The sequence below is a fragment of the Miniopterus natalensis genome, chromosome 10 (assembly GCF_054644295.1).
Source record: "Miniopterus natalensis isolate mMinNat1 chromosome 10, mMinNat1.hap1, whole genome shotgun sequence".
NCBI classification, from domain to species: domain Eukaryota; kingdom Metazoa; phylum Chordata; class Mammalia; order Chiroptera; family Miniopteridae; genus Miniopterus; species Miniopterus natalensis.
The window spans coordinates 55,645,982-55,662,893 of NC_142090.1; the positions used below are offsets into that span (position 1 = coordinate 55,645,982).

The 16,912-nt window shown below is 37.8% G+C and overlaps 1 protein-coding gene and 1 pseudogene across 7 annotated transcripts in view; both read left to right on the forward strand.

Moving 5' to 3' along the window:
* RUNDC3B (RUN domain containing 3B) overlaps positions 1-16,912 on the forward strand; it is a 115,940-nt gene that overhangs the window by 54,891 nt on the left and 44,137 nt on the right. The window lies entirely within an intron of this gene.
* Positions 1,689-5,684, forward strand: LOC148092265 (small ubiquitin-related modifier 2 pseudogene; annotated as a pseudogene).

Genomic DNA, 16,912 nt, shown 5'->3' on the forward strand with positions numbered 1-16,912 from the left:
AACATTTGAAACAAGATTGAAAATATTCTGATAAGAATTTAAAATAACAAATACAGAAAATATAGAGACCAATTAACTTTATAGAGGCCTGTTTATTACTTTGTAATTGTACCACAGTAACTTAATTTATAATGACAACAGTTGTGTTCAGAAGAAATGTTAATTTTCTCAATATTATAGTAGGAGTAAGAGGAGTACAGTGTAAGATAAAACTTTTAAAAATTACCAAGCTGGACTTCTGGTCAAGATAGCAGTGTGTGGGTAAACAATACTCTCATCATCCTGCAGCCATATTAAAATTACAACTAAACTACACAACAACCGTCATTAAGAACCACTTGAAATCTAGCCCTGGCTAGTTTTGCTCAGTGGTTAGAGCGTCAGCCTGTGGACTGAAGGGTTTCGGGTTTGATTCCCAGTCAAGGGCATATACCTGGTTGCAGGTTCAATCCCCGGCCCTATTGGACACATGCAGGAGGCAACCAATTGATGTGTCTCTCTCACATTGATGTTTCTTTCTCTTTCTCCCTTTCCCTCCCTTCCACTCTCTCTAAAAATCAATGGAAAAAATATCCTTGGGTGGGGATTAACCAAAAAAACAACAACAAAACTCCACCTGAAATCTAGCTGAATAAAAGTACTACAACTTGGGATTTAAAGAAGAAGCCACATTGAGACTGGTAGGAGGAGGGGTGAAGATACAGAATGGGCTGGTTCCACACTCAAATGTGGCAGATAAAGATCAGGAGGGATATTTCCATTTTGGAGATCCCTCCTAGGAAGCAAGGGGCATCAGTCCCACATCAGGCCCCTAGGCCCAGGGTTCCAGTGCTGGGAGGAGAAGTCCCCATAATTTCTGGCTGTAAAAGCTAGCAGGGATTGAGGTTGAGTGAGAGAGGGGGCTGCTGGAGTCCCAGGCAGTTCTTAAAGGGCCCACACAGGGACTTACTTTAACTCATTTCCTCTGAGCTTCAGGACTGGGGCAGCAGCTTGAAAGGCACCAGGGACATAAGGGGAGGAACTGAATTGTCTGGCATCAGGATGAGAGGTGAGGGGAGGACAGCCTTCTCCCAGACAAAAGTGAAGGCAGAGGCCATTGTTCCTTTAATGAGCCCTCCCCCCACAGAGCTAGTAGGCAGGTGCCATATCTGAGTCTCCATCAACCTGGCTATCACTGTTTGCCCAGCCCTAGTGATTCCCTTAGACCCACCCCCTCTAAACTTGCGGGTCCATCTAAGCTGTTTCCAGTGGCTTTTCCATGCAAATGACCTACCTTGATTCAAGCTTCAGACTTTCCTAAAATCTCTCAAACAAGCAGCATCTGGTTTCAGCTTGCCCTCTACCTCTGTTTAAGTGGTTTCAAGCCCAGCAGTAGCAGTAACTGACTGTGGTTGGAAGCTTGGCCCTTCCTGTGCACCTCCAAGCCCAGCACAAGTAGCAGCCATCTTCAGATCACTTTGTACCTCAAGCTGCTTGACCCTGGACAGAACACAGGTGGCAGCTAACCTTAGCATGCGCCTCTTGGTAGACCTCAAGGCCAACACACCCAGTGGACAGCTTCAGACCACATTGAAGCACCACCCAACCACCTCCTCGGTGACACAGTCAAGGGGCAGACTTAGTGGGCACCAGAGCCCCACTGAAGTAAGTCCTGCTCTGTGGGACAGGATTTGCACAGCTGATTCTCCATGGTGGTTGGTGGTCATAGCCAGTCATTGCAGCAGATTGGCCTGATGGTAAATCCCTCCCATTGATGTGCCAAAAACATTCACAGCTCAACTACAAGAGGAGGATGTACATAGACCACCTGGGGGGGCGCACCTGGAGTGCCCAGCTCTGGTGATCAGGGAGGCTGTGCCACTGGATGCTGTAGGGCACCTACTACATTAGGCCACTCTTCCAATCCCAGCAGATGTAGCAGCTCTGCCTAATACACAGAAACAAACACAGGGAGGCTGCCAAAATGAGACAAAAAAACATGACCCAACTGAAACAGAACAAAATTCCAGAAAAAGAACTAAACTAAATGGAGACAAGCAATCTACTAGATGCAGAGTGCAAAATACTGGTTATAAGGATGCTCAGAGAATTTAAGGGAAAAGTAGTTAAACTTAGAACTTCAACAGCATAAATAAGGACATGGAAACTATAAAAAAAAAAGGCAGTTAGAAATGAAGGATACACTAACTGAAATGAAGAATAATTCCCAGGGAATCAACAGTAGAGTAGATGAAGCTGAGAATCAAATCAGTGATTTGGAATATAAGGAAACAAAAAATACCCAATCAGAACAGCAAAAAGATAAAACAATTCAAAAAAATGAAGATAATGTAAGTAGCCTTTGGGATAACTTCAAGCACACTAACATTTGCTTCATGGGATTGCCAGAAGGAGAAGAGGGAGAGAAAGATACTGAAAACCTATTTGCAAAAATAATGACAGAAAACTTCACTAACCTGGTGATGGAAATAGACATTCAAGTCCAGGAAGCTCAGAGAGTCCCAAACAAGATGAACTCAAAGACGCTTACACCAAGACACATCATATTTAAAATGCAAAAGGTTGCCCTGGCCAGTGTGGCTCAGTTGGTTGAGCATCATACCATGCACTGGAAGGTTGCTGGTTTGATTCCCAGTCAGAGCACATACCCAGGTGCTGGATTTGATTCCTGGTTGGGGTGCATGTGGGAGGCAACTGATTAATGCTTCTCTTTCACATCAATATTTCTTTCTCTTTCCTTCTCCCTTCCTTCTGTCTCTAAAATCAATAAAAACAGCCCTAGCAGTTTTTGCTCAGTGGTTAGAGCATCAGCCTATGGACTGAAGGTTCCTGGGTTTGGTTCCTGTCAAAGGCATGTACCTTGGTTGCAGGCTGGATCCCTGGCCTTGGTTGAAGCACACGCGGGAGGCAACCAATGGATGTGTCTCTCTTACGTCAATGTTTCTCTCGCTCTCTCCCCCTTCCACTCTCTCTGAAAAGCAATGGAAAAAATATCCCAAGGTGAGGATTAAAAAAATAATAATAAAATAATAAAATAAAAACATTTTTTAAAATGCAAAAGGTTAAAGACAAAGAGAGACTCATAAGAGCAGAAAGAGAAAAGCGGCTAATTACCTATAAGGGAGCTCCCATAACAGTGTCAGCTGATTTCTCAACAAAAACTTTGCAGGCCAGAAGGGATTGGCAAGAAATATTCAAAGTGTTGAAAAGCAAGGACCTATAACCAAGATTACTCTACCCAGCAAAGCTATCATTTAGAATCGAAGGACATATAAAGAGCTTCTCAGACAAGGAAAAGCTGAAGGAATTCACCACCAAATGAGTATTACATGAAATGTTAAAGGATCTTCTTTAAGAAGAAGAAGAAAAAAACCCACAAAAAATATGAACAATGAAATGCCAATAAATGCATGTCATCAACAATTGAATCTAAAAAACAAAATAAGCAAAAAAACAGAACATAGACTCATAGATACAGAAAACATTTTGACGATTGCCAGGTAGGAGGCTGGTTGGGAGGATGAGTGAAAAAGGTGAAGGAGGAATAAGAAGTACAGATTGGTTGTTACAGAATAGTCATGGGGATGTAAAGTACAGCATAAGGAATACTGTCAATAATATTCTAATAACTGTGTATGGGGCCGGATGGGTATGAGATTTATCGGGATAATCAGTAAGTTATATAATGTCTAATCACGGGTGTACACCTAAAACTAATATGATATGTCAACTGTAATTGAAAAATAAAAATGATTTAAAAAATTTTAAAAAGCCTGGGCAGATGTGGCTCAGCGGTTGAGCATCAACCTAGGATCCAGGAGATCGGGGTTCAATTCCCGGCCAGGGCACATGCCCGGGTTGTGGGCTAGGCAGCTGATCAATGACTCTCTCATCATTGATGTTTCTGTCTCTCTCTCTCCCCCTCCTCTCCTCTCTCTGAAATCAATAAAGATATATTTTTAAAAAATTTAAAAAAAAAAAAAATTACTGAGCACATGCAGGAGGCAACCAATGAATGTGTGTCTCTCTCACATCGATGTTTTTCTCTCTCTCTTTCTCTCTTTCCCCTTGTGAAAAAAAATAGTTGATAAACACTTTTCTCAATTATAGAAAGATATAATAGTGATAAATTACCACATCTTTCAAGAGCTAAGAAAGACTTTTGAAATCTGAATCTGTTTAAAAAGTTTTACATTATTAAGATGAAAAAGTAAACATCTAAAGGTGTGCCTCACAGCATATACAAAAATTAACTCAAAATGGATCAGGTTTATGTGTAAAAAACTCTTACAAGAAAAACATATATGTTAATTGTCACGACCTTGGATTAGGCAGTAGTTTCCTAGATATGATACTAAATGCATGAACCACAAAAGAAAAAACATAGATAAATTGGATACAATCATTATTTAAAACTTTGTGTTTTGAAGAATATCATCAAGAAAATGAGATGACCACAGAATGGGAGAAAATTTTTGCAAGGCATGTATTTGATAATGGATTTGTATCTACATGTATATGAAGAATTCTTACAACTTAGTAATCAAAAGAAAACATTAAATTGGGCAAAGAATCTGAATAGGCATTTTCCCAAACACATGCAAATGACCAATAAACACATCAAAGATGCTCAGCATCTTTAGCCGTCAGTGAATTGCAAATCAAAACCACAATGAGATATTACTGCACGCCCACTATGATGGCTACAGTCAAAAGAACACATAATGCCCTGGCTCAGTTGATTGGAGTGTCAGCCCGTACAATAAAAGGTTACAGGTTCGATCCCCAGTTAGGATGTGTACAGAAGGCAGCTGATCAGTTTTTCTCTCTCCCCTTCTCTCTCTCTCTAAAAAAAAAAATAATACATAATAAGTGTTGGTAAGGATGTGGAAAAATTGGAACCCTCATACATTGATGGTGGAAAAGCAAAATGATGCAGCCCCTTTGAAAAAGGCAATTTCTCAAAAGCTTAAATAAAGAATTACCATATGACCCATTACATTACAAAGAGAGAGAGTGAGAGAGAGATCACCAAGAGAATTGAAAACATATTTACACACGAAGAAATAATGTGTACGTAAATGTTTGTAGCGGCATTATTCAAAATAGCCAAAAGTGTAAACAACCCAAATGTCCATCAACTGACAAGTGAATAAACAAAATGTATATTCCATGCAGTGGAATGTTTTTCAACCATAAAAAGAAATGAAGTGCTTTTTTTTTTTTTTAACCACTCTTGGTAATTGTGTAGTCATTAGGTGCGGATCTGTTACCTCTTTTGTGAAATGGCAGCTGATACTCCAGAGCTTGCCATGGCTGTTGAAAGCCCAAGGAAAGAGTCAAGACTGAGAACAAAGGTCATGTTAATTTGAAGGTGGTGGAGCAGGATGATTCTGTGGTGCATTATAAGACTTAGTCTATTAATGAAAGCCTGTTGTGAACTCCAGGGTGTGTCAACAGGGCAGATCATATTCTCATTTGAAAGGCCGTCAATCAGTGAAACAGACACACCTGCACAGTTGGAAATAGAGGGTGAAAATAAAATTGATGTGTTCTAGCAGCAGACAGCAGATGTCTACTACAAAGGGAACATGCTACTTTATTCCAGAACTCTGGTCCTACAGACCAAGAAGACATTCTCAGTTAGAAAACTGCAATTTGGCTCTACGACATCTGACTACTAGAGTATAATTTCCTTTATTCTTTCATTTTTTCCTTCCCCCACTTTTTTTTTATTCAAAATATTACAGATGTCCCCTTTTTCCCCCATTGACCCCCACTTCTGTATTGTACATCAAATGAAGAAGAGATGGGAAAAATACCAGATCAGTGAAAATACTCCTTTTCTTTGTGCTCATACTCACTTTTATCTTTTTTTTAAATATATGTTTTTATTGACTTCAAAGAGAGGGAGGGAGAGGGAGAGAGAGATAGAAACACCAATGATGAGAGAGTAATTGATTGGCTGCCTCCTGCATGCCCCGCACTGGGGATGAAGCCCGAAGCCTGGGCATTTGCCCTGACTGGTAATCAAACCGAGATCTCATAGATCATAGGCTAATGCTTGACCACTGAGCCACACCAGCTGGGCTTAGCTTTTACCTTTATATTCCAGTAGGCTATTTTGCTTTTACTATTTAATAAAAAAAACAAAAACATATAAATCTTCTCATACCTTGTTTGATTGGAGAATTTTAATGTTTTTCATTTATCATTGTAAAACCAAAGACAGTTTTATAACTTTTTAAAAAAATATATATCTTTATTGATTTCAGAGAGAGGAAGGGAGAGGGAGAGAGTTGAAACAATGATGAGAGAGTCATCATTGATTGGCTGCCTCCTGCAGGCCCCCGAACGGGGATCGAGCCGATAACCCCAGCATGTGCTCTGACCAGAAATCAAACTGCAATCTCCTGGATCCTAGGTCGATGCTCAACTGCTGAGCCATGCCCAGCCAGGCTATAACTTTCTTGTATGTAGCTGTTATATGTAGAGCAACCTGTCTTTAAGTAGGGATAAATAAAAGAAATGAATCCTGGATAGTTTTTCTTCAAGTCACATATCTTGTTTAAATAAAATGCTTGTAAAAAAATTTTTTTTAAAGAAATGAAGTACATGCTACAACATGAATTTTGAAAACATTACATTGTCAAAGAGCCAGTCACAAAAGACCAGATAGTATATGATTTCATTTATATGAAATTTTCAGAATAAGTAAATCTATATAGACAGAAAGTAGGTCACTGGTTGTGTGGGCAGGGCTAGGTGGGGTGAGAGGTTTTGGAGGGAATAGGGTGAGTGCTAATGGGTGCATGGTATCTTTTTGGGGTAATGAAAATATGTGTGAATATATTGGAAACCACTGAATTATATTTTAAGTGATAAATTATGCAAACTATATCTTAATAAAGCTATTAAAAATTTTAAGGCTTATTGAATTATATATGGGGTAAGAATGATAACTAATCAACCTAGTGAATACCACTTGCCCCTAGCTGGTGATTCAAAACCTGCCTCAGGCTACTTGTGTACCACCAGAGGCTCTTTCGGTGGCTGAGCCTAACAGGCAGGTGGCAAATGAGGACAAATTTGGGGGTGCCTTGGGACTTTTGCTGACCTGTCTCAGGCTCGTTACTGGTGGAAACCTCACTATGCAGCTTGACTCCTCTCTGTGCATGCATGCCCAGCAGAGGCAGCCATCTACTGTGGATTGCTTTGTACTTCCTAACAGCTAGCCCAGAAGTGGTTACAGGGAGTGTCTGACATTGACCTGCACTGGAGTCCCTCCCAAGAGGCCCCAGAACCAGCTTACCCAGTGGCTGTCCTTCAGATCACAGCAAAGTACAATATGATTAGCTCCACAAGTGCCATACCCAAAGAGATCCGAGCAGGCACCAGACCCTGCTAGGGCCAATTGTGCTGTGTGGGTTAGCCCTGGCACAGCAGCTTTTACACTGTGGTTGGGGTCAATCCTCACAATCAGCAAGCCTGAGGGCCAGCCTCACCTATGAACAGGCCAACAGCAATCAAGACTAAATTACAACAGGAGGGCTAGATAACTCATACAATGGACACTCCTAGAGCACCTAGCTCAGGTGATCATGGTGACTGCACCACAGAGACTCACAGGACACTTAATAAAAAGGCCACTCTACCAAAACTGGGAGACAAAGCACATCTACCTAATACACAGAAACAAATACAGAGAGGCAGCCAAAATGGGGAGACAAAGAAACATACTCCAAATGAAAGAACAGGAGAAATCCCCAGAAAAAGAACTAAATGAAATAGAGGCAAATGCAGAGTTCAAAACACTGGTTATAAGGATCCTCAGTGAACTTTGTGGAAGAGTAGATGAGCTTAGTGAATACTTCAACAAAGAGATAGGAAACATAAAAATGGAGATAGAAAATATGAAAAAGAGCCAGTCAGAAATAAATAACAGTATCTGAAATGAAGAGTGCATTATAAGGAATTAATAGCAGATTAGATGAAGAAGAGAATCAAATTAGCAATTTGGAAGACAAAATAGCAGAAAATACCCTTACAGAGCAGCAAAAAGAAAAAAATTTTTAAAAACAAAGATAGTTTAAGGAGCCTCTGGGACAACATCAAGCATAACAACATCCACATCGTAGAGGTCCCAGAAGGAGGAAAGAGCAAGGGATTGAGAATGTATTTGAAGAAATGACTGAAAACTTCTCCACCATGGTGAAGTAAAAACAGACACAAGTCCAGGCACCACAGAATGTCCCAAACAAGATAAACCCAAAGAGGCCCACACCAAGACACGAAATAGCAAAGGTTAAAGATAAAGAGAGGAACTTAAAAGCAGCAGGAAAAAGACAGTCACCTACAAAGGAGCTCCCATAACGCTGTCAGATGATACCTCAACAGAAATATTTCAGACCAGAAGAGATTGGCACAAAATACCGAAGTGATAAAAAGCAAGGACCTATAACCAAGACTACTTTACTCAGCAAGGCTATCATTCATAATTGAAGGAGAAGTAAAGAATTTCCAAAACAAGAAACAGCTAAAGGAGTTCATTACCATCAAACCTGTATTACAAGAAATGTTGAAGGGTCTTCTTTAAGAAGAAGAAGAAATTTAAAAACCAAGGAACATAGTTATAAAGAATAAAACAGTAATAAATACATACCTATTAATAATCGCTTTAAATGTAAATGACTTAAATGCTCCAAACAGAAGACATAAAGTAGATGAATGGATAAAAAAACAAAACCCATATGTATGCTATCTACAAGAGACCCACTTCAGATCAAAAGACACACACAAAGTGAAAGTAAAGGGATAGAAAAAGATATTTCATGCAAATGGAAATGTAAAAGAAAGCTGGGGTAGCAATACTTATATCAGACAAAGGAGACTTTAAAATAAAGGCTATAATAAGAGATAAAAAATGACATTACATAATGATAAAGGGATCAATCCAACAAGAAGATATAATCCTTGTAAAAATTTATGCACCCAATATAGGAGCACCTAAATATATTGAGCAGATATTGATGGACATAAAGGAAGAGATTGATAGTAATCCAGTCATTGTAGTGGGTTTTAATATCCCATCACCATTACTGAATAGATCTTCCGGACAGAAAATCAACAAGGAAGCAGCAGCCATAAATGACACACTAGATCAGATGGATTTAATTGATATCTTCAGAGCATTTCACCTCAAAGCAGCAGAATATATATTCCTTCAAGTGCACATGGAACATTTTCCAGGATAGGCCATATGTTAGGCCACAAAACAAATCTCAGTAAGTTTAAGAAGACTGAAATATCAGTCATCTTCTCCAACCACAATAGTATAAAAACTAGAAATCACAAGGAAAAAAACCTGGAAAATACACAAACACATGGAGGCTAAAAATTTACTGAACAGTAAATGGGTTAATAATGAAATAAAGGAAGAAATCAAAAGATACTTTGAGACAAATGAAAATGAAAACACATCCCCAAATCAGTGACAGCTTTCCTAAGAGGGAAATTCTTAGGCCTACCTGAATAGGAAGAATTGCAAATATACAATCTAACCTTACACCTCAAAGAACTTGAAAAAGAACAACAAACAAAATCCAAAGTGAGTAGAAGGAAGGAAACAAAATGGGTCAGAGTAGAAATAAATTTATTTAGTCTAAAAAAAAAAATACAAAATTTTAATCAAATCAAGAACTGTTTTTTGTAAAGATAAAAAAATGGATAAACCTTTAACGAGACTCATCAAGAAAAAAAGGAGAGGAGCCAAACAAATAAAATTAGAAATTAAAGGAAATGTGACAACTGACATCACATAAATACAAAGGATTATAATAAAATATTATAAATAACTAGATGCTAACAAATTGGGCAATCTAGAAGAAATGGATAAATTCCTTGAAACATAAAATCTTCCAAGACTGAATCAAGAAGAAACAAAATCTGAACAGACCAATTACAGCCAACAAAATACAAACAGTAATCAAAAGACTCCCAATATATAAAAGTCCTGGACCAGATGACTTCACAGGTGAATTTTACCAAACAGTCAAAGAAGAACTAACACCTTTTCATCTCAGACTATTCCAAAAAATTCAAGACAGAAGACTCCCAAGCTTATTTTATGAGACCAGCATTATCCTAATTCTAAAACCGTACAAAGATAGTCCAAAGAAAGAAAATACAGGCTAAAATTTCTGATGAAATAGATGCAGATATCCTCAACAAAATATTAGCAAACTGAATTTAGGAATACATTAAAAAGATGATGCACCATGATCAAGTAGGATTAACTCCTGGAATGCAAGGTTGGTACAATATTTACAAGTCAGTTAACGTGATACACCACATAAACTAGATAAAAGATAAAAATTATATGATCATATCAATAGAGGCAGAAAAGCATTTCACAAAATCCACCCATTTATGATAAAAATTCTCAGCGAAGTGGGAATAGAGGGAACATACCTCAATGTAATAAAGGCTATATATGACAAACCTACAGCCAACATCATACTCAATGGGGAAAAACTAGAAGTGTTTTCCTTAAGATCAGGAAGAAGATAGGGATGTCCACTTTCACCACTCTTATTCAACATAGTACTGGAAGTCTTAGCCACAGCAGTCAGACAAGAAGAAGAAATAAAAGGCAATCAAATTGGGAAGGAAGAAATAAAACTGTCATTATTTGCAAATGACATGACACCATATATAGAGAACCCTAAAGAGTCCATTGAAAAAAACTATTAGAACTGATAAAGAAATTCAGTAAAGTAGCAGGATAAAAAAATAAATACTCAGAAATCGGTTACATTGTTATACACCAATAAGGAACTGTCAGGTTACAATTGCATCAAAAAATATAATACCTATGAGTAAATTTAATCAAGGAGGTAAAAGCCTTGTACTCAGAAAATTATAAGATCCTAAAGAAAGAAACTGAAGAAGATACAAATAGATGGAAGCATGTATTTTGCTCATGGATAGGAAGAATTAAAATCAATAAAATGTCTGTATCCAATCTATAGATTCAATGTAATTCCTATAAAAATACCAATGTCAGAACTAGAACAGATAATTTAGAAATTTATATGGAACCACAAAAGACCCTGAATAGTCACAGCAGTCTTGAAAAAGAACAAAGTTGGATGTATCATGCTCCCTGCTATCAAAGTATGCTAACTATACTTCAAGGCTATAGTAATTAAAACAGCATGGTTGCCCTGGCCAGCTTGGCTCAGTGGTTAGAGTGTTGGCCCTTGGACCGAAGGGTAGCAGGTTTGATTCCATGGTCAAGGGCACATACCTTGGTTGCAGGTTCCTTGTCGAGGTGCACTCGAGAGGCAACCAATCGATGTGTTTCTTTCACTTCGATATTTCTCTCTCTCTCTCCTGTCCTCCCTCCCTCCCACTCTCTCTAGAAAGCAATGGAAAAAAACATCCTCAGGTGATGATTAAAAAACAAACAAAAACCCAGCATGGTACTTGCATGAAAACAGACACACAGGTCAGTGGAACAGAAGAGAGCCCAGAAATAAACCCATAACTATATGGTCAGTTACTATGTGACAAAGGAGGAAAGAACATACAATGGGGTAAAAACAGTCTATTCAATAAATGGTGCTAGGGAAATTGGACATATATATGCAAAGAAAAAAGAAACTAGACCACCTTATTACACCGTATCCAAGAATAAACTCGAAGTGGATTAAAGACAAATGTAAGACTCGAAACTATAAAACTCCTTGAAGAAAACATAGGCAGTAAAATCTTTGACATTTCTCTGAGCAATGTATTTTCTGCTGTATCTCCTCAGGCGAGGGAAACAAAAGACAAAAATAAACAAATGGGACTACATCAAACTAAGAAGTGTTTGCACCACAAAGGAAACCTTCAACAAAACAAAAAGACAACCTACAGAATGGAAGAAGATATTTGCCAATGATACATCCAATAAGGACTTAATACTTAAAATTTATAAAGAACTCATACAACTCAACACCACAAAAACAAAGTCTAATTAAAAAATGGGCAGAAGACCTGAATAGACACTTTCCCATGGAGGACATACAGACATAAAAAAGATGCTCAACATCTCTAATCATCAGAGAAATGCAAATTAGAACCACAATGAGATACCATCTCACACCTGTCAAAATAGCTACCATTAATAAATCAACAAACAGTATATGTTGGTGAGAATGTGGAGAAAACGGAACCCTCATGCACCGTTGGTGGGAATGCAGATTGGCGCAGCCTCTGTGGAAAGCAGTATGGCGTTATCTCAAAAAATTAAAAATGGAACTGCGTTATGACCCAGTGATTCCACTTCGGGGTATATATCTGAAGAAACCCAAAACACTTAATTTGAAAGAATATATGCACCCATATGTTTCATCAAAACATTATACGCAATAGCCAAGATACGGGAGCAACCCAAGTGCCCATCAATAGATGAGTGGATAAAAAAGTGGTAGTACATACATACAATAGAATATTACTCTGCCATGAAATAAAATAAATTTTACCATTTGCAATAGCATAGATGGACCTAGAGGGTATTATGCTAAGTGAAATAAGTCAGAGAAAGACAAATACCATATGATTTCACTTATATGTGGAATCTAAAGAGCAAAATAACAGACAAAATAGAAATAGATTCATAGATACAGAGATCAGACTGATGGTTGCCAGAGGGTGGTGGTGGGTGGTGGGCTGGGTACGAAAGGTGAAGGTATTAAGAAGTACAAATAGGTAGTCACAAAATAGTCACAGGGATGTAAAGTACAGCAGTGGGAATACAGTCATTAATATTGTAATGACTTTGTATAGTGCCAGCTAGGTACTTGAAATATCAGGGGACCACTTTGTAAAGTATATGATTGTCTGATGACTATGCTGTATACCTGAAACTAATACAAAATAATATTGAATGCAAACTGTAATTGAAAAATAAAAAAATACAAAAGGTTAGCTAAAAAAAGAAAGCTAACATAGGTTTTTTGGGTTTTTTTTGTGTTTTTTTTAAATTTTTGTTTAAAATATTACAGATGTCCCTTTTTCTCCCCAATGACCCGTTCCACCCCGTTCCTTCCCGTTCCTTCCCCCTCCGCAGTCCCTCTCCCCACTATTGTCCATGTCCTTGGGTTGTGTATATATGCATATAAATTCTTTGGTTACTCTCTCCCCCTCCACCCACCCGCCCTCCTCCATCCCTCTGACGTTCATCAGTCTCATCTATGCTTCCATGTCATTGAATCTATTCTGTTCATCAGATTATTAAGTTCTTTAGATTCCACGTATAAGCGAGATCACATAACATAGGTTTTTATAGGTTAAGAGAGGAAGAAAAGTGAATTCCACTATTTCACAGGGAAAACATAAAATCTCAGATGTAAGGTTGTCTCTAGAACAATTTAGTATTAAAGAGTTCTGAGTACTCAACTATTGTCTTTTTGCATTTTCTATAAAAACAGTTTTGGGCTTATTAAATATCTAAATGTTCTTTTAATATATTTTATTTAAGAATTTTGTTCTTGCTTTTAAGTTTGCATGCAAGCAGTAAATCCACATATTCCTGGAAACAAGTTAAGAGAAAGCCTCAAGATATATTTGGCATTATTTTGTATTAAAGATAAGAATAACCTTCCTGCCCTGGCTGGGTAGCTCAGTTAGTTAGAGCGTTGTCACGATACACCAAGGTTGCGGGTTCAATCTTTGGTCAGGGCACATACAAGAAGCAACCAATGAATGCATAAATAAGTAGAACAAAATGATACTTCTTTTTCTCTCTTTCTCCTTTCCTCTCTCTCAAATCAATAATAATAATAATAATAATAATAATAATAAAAAGAATCTTCATCATCTTTCATACAAACATATGACCTGAGAGTAATAAGCATTCAGTGTCCTTTAAACATTGCTATTAGAGAGAACTAGACATTTCTATTAATTTCTTGTTATAAGACCTCCTTACATTAGGAAATTGAACCTATCATAAACGAATGCTGTCATTCCTGTCACCAATTACACCTTAACTGTATTCTCTTCATTCTTTTTTCTTGTCTTGAAATGTCTGTCCTGCCCGGCCGGGCGTGGCTCAGCGGTTGAGCATCGACTTAGGATCTAGGCGATCAGGGTTTGATTCCCGGTCAAGGCACATGCCCGGTTGCGGGCTGCAGTTGATCAATGACTCTCTCATCATTGATGTTTCTATCTCTCTCTCTCCCTCTCTCTTCCTCTCTCTGAAATCAATAAAGATATATTTAAAAAAAAAAAAGAAATGTCTGTCCTTCTACCAGAGGCCATATTCCTCTGGATTCTGCCCCCATTCACCTCTTCCTTTTATTAGCACCTTTCTTCTCTCCCCATCCTCAGTCCAGTTCCTAGGGCTGGATCATTCCCACCCGTATAGGAGCACATAGTCTATGAGCTACCAAATTTAATGGACATTTCTCTGTCTGGATTGTACCTTACTGTCCAGCTGAAACAGTTGAATGTTTCCTCTTTCTTGAAAAACCTCTTTGCTTTTAACTTATATAACATGCCTTGGCTTTGCCCTGTTCCTTTACAATTGCTGTCTCAGGCTTCTTTCCTCTTCACAACTTCTTAGTGTGAGTATCATCTGGGCCCTGTCCTTCACTGTCTACTCTTCTTACTCTATTCATTTTTCTTTTTGTCTCTCTTCCTAGAATTTATTCATCTCCCTATAGCTTTAAAAACCACCTATAGGAACATGACACCACATTTAAATCTCTAGCTAGATAGTTCAGATATCTTGATTTCCCACACCCAGCCCCCTTCCAACCCTGTTTGCCTCCTTAGCAAATGACTTCACTACTTACCTACATGGTTGATCAAGTCAGAACCTAAAATTCATATTTGATTCCTCTTTTTTGCTCATTCTGTATAATCATTTTACTGGCAAATCCGGTCAGTTTTACCTCTAAAATCTATCTTGAATCTACCCACTTACCTTTATCTCCAGGAGCGCTACAGCAGTGCATGCCTCTCTTATCTCTTGCCTACACTCTTTTAGCTTCCCAACTGAGCGTCCAGTTTGCCCCCTTCCAGTAGTCATCCAGCTTCCAGACAGTCTTCTTAAAGGAAAGAGGGATCATGTTAATTCCCATTTAAGACATTGAAATTGTTTCTCATTACAGTTCCTGGAGTCAAATCCTGGTATCACCACTGACTAGCCTGTGGAATCTTAGTCCCTCTGCAGCATAATATATGGGTGGTCAGGTTGAAGATAATTTATGTAAAGCACTTACAGGTATGCCCGGCACTCAGTCAATGTTCACAGTTATTATTAATGTTATATAGCCTGCAGAGCACTGTGCAGTTAGACTTCTGTGTGCTTAAGGTCTCAGGCTACACATGCCTTTTTCAAAGTTGGGTTCTCCACTTTTTCTCTATCTCAACAACCTCTTTGCTTTATACTACTCATCATCTCTAATATCTTTTGCTTTTGTCTGTTGCCTGTCCTCTCCCCTAGAATGTAAGCTCCATAGAGAGGGACTGTGTTTAGCATGTTCACCATTTTAACTCTAGTACCTCAAACAGCTCTTGCCACATAGCAGGAGTTTTATATACAGGGGTGGGCAAAAGTAGGTTTACAGCTGTGAGTATGTGAAACAGTTTATTCTTATACCATTATTTATTAATTACTTTCGTATTTATTTGTATTACAACTGTAAACTTGCTTTTGCCCACCCCTGTATTTGTTGATAAAATAAATAATGAATCTCACATTCTTAGCAAGACCTTTGGACATTTACTTTCTGGTTAGTTTTTCAGTCTGATTCAATTTGAACAGAATAAAACATTTATTTATAATGCTATAATCTGTTCTGCATGTCATGATGGAGAATGTTATTTCCTCCCTTAAAGTTTCTTTTTTCTTTTTTTTTTTTTAATCCTCACCTGAGGATATTTTCTCCATTGTTTTTTTAGTGAGTGGATGGGGGAGAGGGAGGGGAAGAGAGAGAGAGAGAGAGAGAGAGAAAGAAACAACTATGTGAGACACATCGACTGGTTGCCCCCCACACTCACCTGACTGAGGGTGAGGAGGGAACCCGAAACCCAGGTATATGCCCTTGACCAGGAATCAAACCAGAGACCCTTCAGTGCTTGGGCTGATGCTCTAACCACTGAGCAACACTGGCCGGGGCTTAAAGTTTCTTATATAACAACTAAATTGGGGAAAAGAACAAGAATGTTGATAGTGAAAGTTCTTATAATCTTTCTCATATTTTAATATTGAACTCTCAGTGTGTAGAATACTTCTGACTCTCAAAAAAGGACATTTTGAAAGCATGATATTCTGCAATATCATCATAGTTTATACTGGTTGTTCATTTTGGATCCCATCCAAAGGATATTTTCTATTAAAGTGCCTGAAAGGCCTTAAAATAGTCTTACAGAATGAACACTAAGGATAGCACTATAGAGACATATTTTAATTAAAGTGAAATTATATGTGACAAGAGAAAAAGTATTATTCTTATTAGGGTATTATTTTAACTACTTTTCTATTCCTAATATTTTTCTAGTCAACTTACAAGTAATTGGAAAAAGTATATCCACTAAAAAAAAATAGAGGCTTTTCTTCCAGCTTATAGTCAAATCAAATAGTTCCTTACAATTTTCATTTGCTTCTAACATACAAAACTTTTTAAAGATATAGTCTATTATATAAAACTTTAAATGGAAGTCATATATATTTTTCACCTTGGTACTTTCAATATTTATGTTTTTGCAATTCAGTACAGTGTTTTGGTTAGATCCTTCATATAAAAATATTTTTTTTAGAACAAAAAATATTTTCAACAAAAGAAAGGGAATTTTTTTAGTGTATACCTTACAATTTTGGATTAGTCATCTTAGACTTTATTTTGGTTCATTTGTT